Genomic DNA, 10445 nt, shown 5'->3' with positions numbered 1-10445 from the left:
GGTTCTGTGATGATAAAATTATGATAATTATAATGATAATGATAGAAAAGTTAATGATGATGATAGGATAATGGATGATGATGATAAAATGATGTCATGGTGATGAAGCCGAGTCCTGATGTCCACTTCGTTTTTTTTTTCCAATCGATCAAGACAGAAACTTAAACCTAAATCTCCCATGGGCTTCTAATTGTTAAATGAGTTTTACATGCTTGGGTTTTTTTTTTTTAAACAGATTGAGTTGGGCCGTGTTTATAATTGGGCCGTGTTCCATATCATAGTTGTTGGGTCAAGTTATGAGGATACGGGTTATAAGAATTTCAGAGGGATATAAAACAGAAAAATGGGTAGCAGCCCAATGGCTAAGGAGTGATTTGAGTATGCGAGAGGTTGCGAGTTCGAGCCCGGCTCATGTCAATTTTTTTTTGAAAAACTTGTTGAAGGTAGTTTTCACTTCTAATATTAATATTATTATTAAGATTACTATTATTATGAGTATTATTATTATTATTATTATTATTATTATTATTATTATTATTATTATTATTATTATTATTATTATTATTATTATTATTATTATTATTATTATTATTATTATTATTATTCATTTATTATTATTATTATTACAAGTATTATAATTATTAGTATTACTATTATTACTAAAAATATGTATTATTATTTTTATCATTATCTTGTGAATATTATTACTAACACAAAAACATTTTGATTTAATATATTAACATTGATAATCTATTTTTGTTAAGATAGTATTAAGTACTTATTTTGAATATTGAAAATAAATATATATTAAGTTTAATACATAAGATAATACTTTTAAACATCAAAACAGGATATTTAAAATGAATGACTTACCTTATATTTTTAAATTTGATATATTAATACATAAAAATATATATATAAATTTTAAGTATTAAAAATATACAAATGAATATAGTTAATAGATTATTAAAATAAGAAGTATATTAACAATATGAATATATAAACTTATTCGATTTCGATGATTATGTGTATTAATATATATACAAATGATATAGGTTCGTGAATTCGAGGCCAACCCTATAATTGATCAATGATGTTATATGTATTTTTACTACAAAATACTGTATGGTGAGTATATAGATCCCTTTTAAACTCTAAATATTTTTGGGCTGAGAATACATGTATTTTATGTTTTACGTTATGGACACAAGTAACTGAAAATATATTCTACGTTGAGTTGTACCACTGGCATACTTCCCTGTAGCTTGGTAACTAATATTTACAGCAGTATTGTAAACGCGAATCCTGTTGATAGATCTATCGGGCCTGACAACCCCAACCGGACAGGACGACCAGTATTCAACGGTTGCACAGTACTTCGTTTCGTGACTACACTTGGTAAAGTGTAGTAAGATTTCATAATAAAGGGAATATGCGACGTGATTAAATGTTAAGTATGGTTACCAAGTGCTCAACCACTTAGAATATTTTTATTAAAATGTTTAACTATATGAAATCTTGTGGTCCATAGTTATAACGCTGCTAGCATCAAACCTATATATCTCACCAACTTTATGTTGACATTTTAAAGCATGTTATTCTCAGGTACAAGTTGAGTCTTCCGCTGTGCATTTACTCATGATAAGGACATTACTTGGAGTCGATCATCGCAATGGAACTAAATGTTGAAGATTTCGTCCAGGGGATAAGGACGGGTCTTCACATTAAAGTCGAAACTCTGTCCGTGTAACGCTACACGATTAATAATCACTGTAAGTTATGTTCTTCCCTTTTAAATTAATGTCTCGTAACTAAGTTATTATTATGCTTATTTAAGCCGAAGTAATCGTGATGTTTGACTAAATATTAAGACGGGGTTATTGGATTTTGTACCATAATTAAGGTTTGGGCAAAAGACCGACACTTGTGGAAATTGGACTATTGACTATTAATAGATGGGGGGTATTGTCTAATTGAGTGACAACTCATTGGAGTCTGTCGAACCTATCTTCAAATTAATTATCCTAATAATTAATAATGATTATGGTTGTCCTATTTAGTGACGTTCATATGGAATCTATTATAATCATTTAATTAATTATTCGGGTTGGGTAATTGATTATTCAAACTGATCAAGTGGGTAAATTAATATTCATATCTAATCAAAACAGGGGTAGATTACATACAGTGATAACTGGTGTAATTGTTGACAGAAGTGATAACTGCGTCACAGTTTAAATCCTTAATTAGTTGGAATATTTGACTTCGGGTATAAGGGTAATTTGACGAGGACACTCGCACTTTATATTTATGACCGATGGACTATTATGGATAAAAACCAGATAGGTATCAAATAAACCATGACAAAGGACAATTAACCCGAGTAACAATTAATTAAAATCAAAACGTTAAACATCATGATTACGGAGGTTTAAATAAGCATAATCCTTTTATTTCATATTCTATCGCAATTTTATTTATTGTTATTTTATTTATCATCATTTATATATTTTACGCACTTTAATTATTGTCATTTATCTTTACGCTTAAAAAAATAAAATCGACAAACCGGTCATTAAACGGTAAAAAAACCCCTTTTATAATAATATTACTACTTATATATATATATATATATATATATATATATATATATATATATATATATATATATATATATATATATATATATATATATATATAGTACGTAATCACTAGCTCCCTGTGGAACGAACCGGACTTACTAAAAACTACACTACTCTACGATTAGGTACACTGCCTATAGTGTTGTAGCAAGGTTTAGGTATATCTTATCCGTAAATTAATAAAACTTGTGTCATATTTTGTAGTATTTTGTATTAAAAATAATACTATTTCGTACCCTCACGACACAACATCAAGTTTTTGGCGCCACTGCCGGTGAGCGCTAAAACGCTATATTTTTAATTTATATCTGTAAAAATATAGTTATAAAAAAAAGTAATTTCGGGGACACTTTTTGTGTTTTCACGGGGTATTTAAGTTTTTTTTTTGTTTTTGATTGATTAAAGATATATTAATTTAAATATAATAATTTAATAAATATAATAATATAATAATATTGAAATAAAATATAATAATATAATAATATTTTAGAATCAAATTTGATACGTAAAAGTTTTAAAAGTTTTAAAAAGTCGTATTTATTAAATATTTCAGGGGTATATTATGTAACTTGCAATTAATTAATTTCTTTTCATTTACTATTCATGAATAGTAAATGAGTTAAAAAAAGTTTTGAAAAAAAATAATAATAATAAAAAAATTATTAATTCCTTTAAAAAAAATTGTGTAAAAAAAATCATTTTTTTTAAAGAAAAAAAAATTCGTTTTAAAAAAAAATTGTAAAAAAAAAATCGTTTTTTTTAAAGAAAAATTTTTTTTTTAAAAAAAAAGTTTTAAAAAAAATATATAAAAAAAATTTTAAAAAAAAAAAATTTAAAATCCTTAAAAAACGAAATATAAAAAAAATTAAAAAAAAAAGTTTTTTTTATTACCTTTAGATTTTTAGACTCTAGTTACAATTTTTAGTATTAAATTTAGTTTTGCCATAGTTATTTTTATTTCTAGAATTTTTAGGTTTGCCGTAAAATCCCTTAAGTGCTTATTCCTTAGACTAAGATTTATGTGCTTTAGAATTTTGCGACGCCGTTTTTCGCGCTACTTTCTTATTTTTATTTTTCGACGCCTATTTTTCGACCTTTTATTTTTCGACCTTTTTCGACGCGTTTTTTTTTTCTTTCTTATTTCTCGCTATTCTAGTTTTAGGATAAGATTTTTATTCTACTTCTTATCTAAATTTCTTAAAATTACGAAAATTTATTTTAAGTGGTTAAATTGATAGATATCAAAATTTTCTGGTTCGTAGTAATAGTTGGATTTGTACGTGGACCGGGTTATTGGAGCCAAACAGTACTCAATTATATTGAGACCAAACGAATCCTGCCCCTCTGCTGCATCTTTTGGCTATTCGAAACGTGGGCAAAATCAGAAAAGTCTATTAATTGAATAACTTATATAATTTTTCTTTCCTTTTAAAAACTAATAGGATATTCAGTGAATGCACCGAGTAAAACGTTCACCACCTTTCATACGTTCACCACCTATAACTCGATCAAGACATCTAGCCAATATTGTCGCCGTTGATTTTTCTCTAGAATCATCATCTAGTCGACCAAGAACTCCAACTCAAATTTCCGATAATCCATCTTTTGAACCCGACCTCATAATTGAGAATCCGGAGAATATTCAGGGACAATTCCAAGATCCAGAACCACTAATCATTCCTCCTGAACCACAAACCATTAAATCAAAATCTTCTAGTGATTCGTATTCAACAAATTCAATTATGGAAAATCTGGAACCTCTAAGTATGGAAGACCGAATAAGAGCCACACGCACGGGCCAAGGTCACGCCATTATTAAGCCAGACATTAATGCGCCAGATTATGAAATCAAAGGACAAATCCTACACATGGTAACTAATCAGTGCCAATATAGTGGTGCGCCGAAGGAAGATCCAAACGAACATCTTCGTACGTTTAATAGGATATGTACACTATTCAAAATCCGAGAAGTTGAGGATGAACAGATCTATCTCATGTTGTTTCCCTGGACTTTAAAGGGAGAAGCCAAAGATTGGTTAGAATCGTTACCTGAAGGGGCGATTGACACATGAGATGTTTTAGTTGAGAAATTTCTTAAAAGATTCTTTCCGGCATCTAAAGCCGTGAGACTTCAAGGAGAAATTGTTACGTTCACACAAAAGTCAAATGAAACTCTATATGAGGCGTGGACAAGATTTGGAAAGTTGTTGAGAGGATGTCCTCAACACGGTTTAGACACTTATCAAATAGTACAAATATTCTACCAAGGTGTCAACATTGCTACACGAAAAGACATCGACATAACAGCTGGTGGTTCCATTATGAAGAAAACCGCAACTGAAGCTTACAAAATTATTGATAACACAGCCTCCCACTCTCATGAGTGGCACCAAGAGAAAGATATATATCGTTCATCTAAAGCGGCTAGAGCCGATTCTAGCCATAACTTTGATTCCGTTTTCGCAAAAATAGATGCTTTCGAGAGACGAATGGAAAAGATGAATAAAGATATTCACGCAATACGAATCAGTTGTGAGCAATGCAGTGGATCACACTTAATGAAAGACTGTCACATTGAACAAACGATGGAACAACGTGAGAATGTTGTCAACATGAACCAAAGGCTGGAAAATAGTTATCAGAATAATTATCAACCGCCAAGGCCAAACTTCAATCGAAATCAAAAGATTCTTTACAATCCAAAAGGACCCGACAATAACTCGTATAACCAACAAGGTCCGAATAACCAACCAACTCAAAACAACACTTTCAATCAACAAAGACCTAGCTTGTATAAACCACCACAACAAACCGAAGAGAAAAAGTCAAATCTGGAAGAAGTGGTATTTAAGCTAGTTGAATCTCAAACACAATTTATTGAAACTCAAACTCAAACGAATAAGAGGTTTGATCAGTCATTTAGAACTCAACAAGCTTCTATTTTGAATCTAGAAAAACAAGTAGGTACTCTTGTTAGATTGATGAGTGAAAGGAAACAAGGAAAGCTACCGAGTAATACTGAAGTAAATCCTCGGAATGAAAATGTTAATATGGTTTCAACAAATTCTGAAAAACCAGTATCAGAAGATGGGGAGGTTTTAGATGTAAGTAATGTGACAACCCGAAAATTTCCAATCAAATTTAAAATTTATCTTTATATTATTCCGACACGATAAGAAAAGTTTGTTAAGTTAAATCTCAAGAATTTTAAATTGTGTTCATACATTCATTATAACCTCGACCAAATTCAGACGATTCACGAACTGTTATATATAAATAAATATGTATATATATGTATATATATATATATATATATATATATATATATATTATAACTTGAGAATATTAATAAAGTATTAAACGTATAATACTTTACATGATCGTATTTGTTTCAATATGTTTATCGATGGAATTAGAAGATAATATCAAATTGTTGATTTATCAGATACATTATGATATGATTACGGGTCTATGTTATGAGGTCCACTGTGATTTAAGAAATCTATTCTTTTTGACAACATTCGGAAAATGGTAAAGTGATTTATAAGTAAGAACGTGAAGTGTAAATAACTTAGATGTTGGATATCGACAAGTTAAGTAACTCGACATTTTTCATTAAGATTATTTCATACGTTTATTTAACCTTTGAACTTTATCTCATGCTTCACCAACAAACTGTAATTTAAAAACTTGAAACCTATTATGAATATATATGATTCTACTTTTTTAAAACATTTTATGATATAACGATTTCCATTATTTTAACCTTTAAACAAAATGATTCTTAAAAATATATTTGGTTTTGGAAAACAAAATTATTATATTTATTTGATTTAGTTTCAAACGTACAAAAACGTTTTCAGTTCAAAAAGAACTTTATTATTAAAACGTATATAACTTTTATAAATATCTAGAACCACTTTTGACAACTCATTACTTAACCAGTATGATAAAGATAACGATATTTATATTTTATTTTATTAAATATATATAACGATTTAAATTAATATTATATATATTTATACGCGTATTATATGTACATAGTTTTATACTTTTACTATACTTAAACTTTACCTTTACTTTATTTTTACTTTACTTTAACTTTAATAATTCACTTTAATAATTCATACTTTAATAATTCACTTTAATAATTCATACTTTAATAATTCACTTTAATAATTCATACTTTAATAATTCACTTTAATAATTCACTTTAATAATTCATACTTTAATAATTCACTTTAATAATTCAAAAATCCATTATAAATAGAATTCAATAGGTTTCATTATTTCATAGAAACTTGAAAATATTTTTCTCTAAACTCTCTCAATCGATTTACATATATATATTTACTCCGTATTATTTCAAGATATTATTAGTATACATAAAATATTACGTCAGAGTGCTGTCCGAGTGATTTCGAAATTGTTTTTTCGAGTGGGATTGGATTAAGGAAATTATGGGTTATAGCTATGGAGGTGATTGGTATGGTTCATGGGTATGCTCGTGAGGTCAATATAGTATTTATCATCTCCGTTGCGTCTACGTACCTTTCCTGCAATATTGAATCTCAATATTGATACGTGAGTACTCATAATTTAACTTTTACATACTAATAGTGTATCCCTGACTAGTGCTCGAGTATATAGGATTATGCATGTTTGTACTTTTGATATTGCCTTTAGTTAGGTTATGTTGAATCCTGAATTAGTTATATATGCAACTGAGATAAGGTATAAGATATGCATGTCGTTGGAAAGCTAGCGAAAAATTAAGAACTTTTCATTTAGATATCGAATGATTTCGATGAACGGATTTGAAGTTATAGTCCATCGAATTTTTGTATTATTATTAAAAATGATTATTATTATCGTCGTTATTATCGTCGTTATTATCATCGTTCTAGTTTTATCTTATTATTATTATTATTATTATTATTATTATTATTATTATTATTATTATCTTTATCAATAAAAGGATTTATCATTAAAAATTGTTATTTTTTTTATTATTACTATCGTTATTATCGTTAAAGTTATAATTAGTATTATTATTATTATCCAATTATTATTATTATTATTATTATTATTATTATTATTATTATTGGTATTATTATTATTATTATCATTATTAATATATATATCATTATTTAAAAATGGTTATTGTTATTGTTATTATTATTATTACTATATTATCATTAAGATAATTATTAGTATTATCGTTAATAATATTATAGTAACTATCATTATTAATATTAGTGTAATTAAAACAAATATTTGTAACACCTAATTATTTTGATTACTATTATTATCATTATTACGAACACGATATAAAAGATGATTAAAAGCTATTAAACGAAACGATTAGGAAATAATGGGTAAGAGTATCATGATGAAATTAAAATATTATAAGATATTGATTTAGATAAAATTATCGTTCTTATTATTTTTATCATTACTATTATTATTAAAATTATCGTTAGTATTAAAACTATCATTTTAACAAAAATTATCATTTTAATAGAAATGTCATTGTTACTATAAAATATCATTATTATTATTATTTTAAATAGAATTATTATTTTAAAGATAATATTAAAAATTATCGTAAATATTAAAGTTATCATAATTAGAATTATCGTTTTATCATAATGTCATCTTAGTAATTATAAATATTGATATTTTTATAATAATTATTATTATTACAAAATAATACAACTTTTACTTACTATCATTATAGATATTATTTTATCAAATGAATATTTGATACAAACATATTTTACTACGTGTAATAACTTACTTTAATAATACGTATCATATTATCTTTATAATATTAAATGAACCCTATAAATTTTATTACTTAAAATATATAAAAGTATATTTTATTATATAAATATAATATAAAATTTTATTTATTAATAAATAAATTATATTATTTACTCTAATAAATCTTTTAAAAATATTTAAAAATATAAAACGACGATATTTAAACTATATATTAATCATGTATAAATTTTTGGAAATTATTTTGAGTCAAATTTACTTTTGTTGACTTTTGCATATTAGTCTCGAGCATTAGGATTGTGGTACACTATGACTTGACCTAATTTGTTAGACAAATATTGACCAACACATAAATATATATAATTAATTTAGGTTCGTGAATCCGAGGCCAACATTGCACTTGTTCAATGACGTTATATGTATTTTTACTACGAAATACAGTATGGTGAGTTTCATTTGCCTTTTTACCCTTTATATTTTTGGGACTGAGAATACATGCGCTTTTATAAATGTTTGACGAAATAGACACAAGTAATTGAAACTACATTCTATGGTTGAATTATCGAAATTGAATATGCCCCTTTTTATTAAAGTCTGGTAATCTAAGAATTAGGGAACAGACACCCTAATTGACGCGAATCCTAAAGATAGATCTATTGGGCCTAACAAACCCCATCCAAAGTACCGGATGCTTTAGTACTTCGAAATTATATCATGTCCGAAGGAGGATCCCGGAATGATAGGGGATATTCTTATATGTATCTAGTTAATGTCGGTTACCAGGTGTTCACCATATGAATGATTATTTTTTGTCTCTATGCATGGGACGTATATTTATGAGAACTGGAAATGAAATTCTTGTGGTCTATTAAAATGATGGAAATAAATGATTATGATAAACTAATGAACTCACCAACCTTTTGGTTGACACTTTAAAGCATGTTTATTCTCAGGTGTTAAAGAAATCTTTCGCTGTGCATTTGCTCATTTTAAAGATATTACTTGGAGTCTTTCATAGCATATTTCGAAGAACGTTGCATTCGAGTCATTGAGTTCATCAAAGATTATTATTAAATCAATTTATAGTTGGATAGTGGATATTATGAAATGGTATGCATGCCTGTAAATTTTTGATGTAAAGAAAGATTGTCTTTTAAAAACGAATGCAATGTTTGTAAAATGTATCATATAGAGGTCAAATACCTCGCAATGTAATCAACTATTGTGAATCGTTTATAATATATATGAACGGGTCCTTTCAGTTGGTATCAGAGCGGTGGTCTTAGCTAACCAGGTCTGCATTAGTGTGTCTAACTGATAAGTCGTTAGGATGCATTAGTGAGTCTGGACTTCGATCGTGTCTGCATGTCAAAAGTTTTGCTTATCATTTCTAGTCGGAAATCATCTGCTTATCATCCATAGGAAATTACCTGCTTATCATTATTAGTCTAGACACGTCTTGCTACATTAATTGTATGAGTAGTGTATAGACAAACTTCATATCTTAGCGTATCTGCTAAATCATATCTTATCGTATCTGTTACTTTAAACTTTACCTGACATACCCCGCAAATTCCTCCGTAATCTATGAAATCTTTTGATCTCTATATATAGATATCCTATGTAAATAGAATACCACCCGATAGCCGAAAAATCATTTTTATATCGAAAATCCTTTATCCAATCGTACGAAATGGAAGTTGTCATCAGTTCAAGTCACTCGGATTCCGAAATGGAATCTCACTCAAGCTCCGAAAGCAGTGTGACCGGAATGGATCAACCAATCAGTCATCACCTATTCTGGATGAATTGGGGACGGGTTCGTAGCCTCCTCAATCATTGGAAACAAGAAGAAGGCGATCCTTTCCATCCACCACATTGCCCTCTTGGCGAAGAACCTGAAGCACTTACCGGCGAACCTGTTCGAGACACCATTTTCTCTCTCATTTCCAGGGTATCTCGTCACGATTATATACTACATCAAATTCTAGATTTTATTTATCCACTCGTTCCGACCGA

The sequence above is a fragment of the Rutidosis leptorrhynchoides genome, chromosome 6, assembly GCF_046630445.1.
Source record: "Rutidosis leptorrhynchoides isolate AG116_Rl617_1_P2 chromosome 6, CSIRO_AGI_Rlap_v1, whole genome shotgun sequence".
In the NCBI taxonomy this organism is placed as follows: domain Eukaryota; kingdom Viridiplantae; phylum Streptophyta; class Magnoliopsida; order Asterales; family Asteraceae; genus Rutidosis; species Rutidosis leptorrhynchoides.
The sequence above is the reverse complement of the archived record's forward strand: the minus strand, read 5'-3'. Positions refer to the sequence as shown.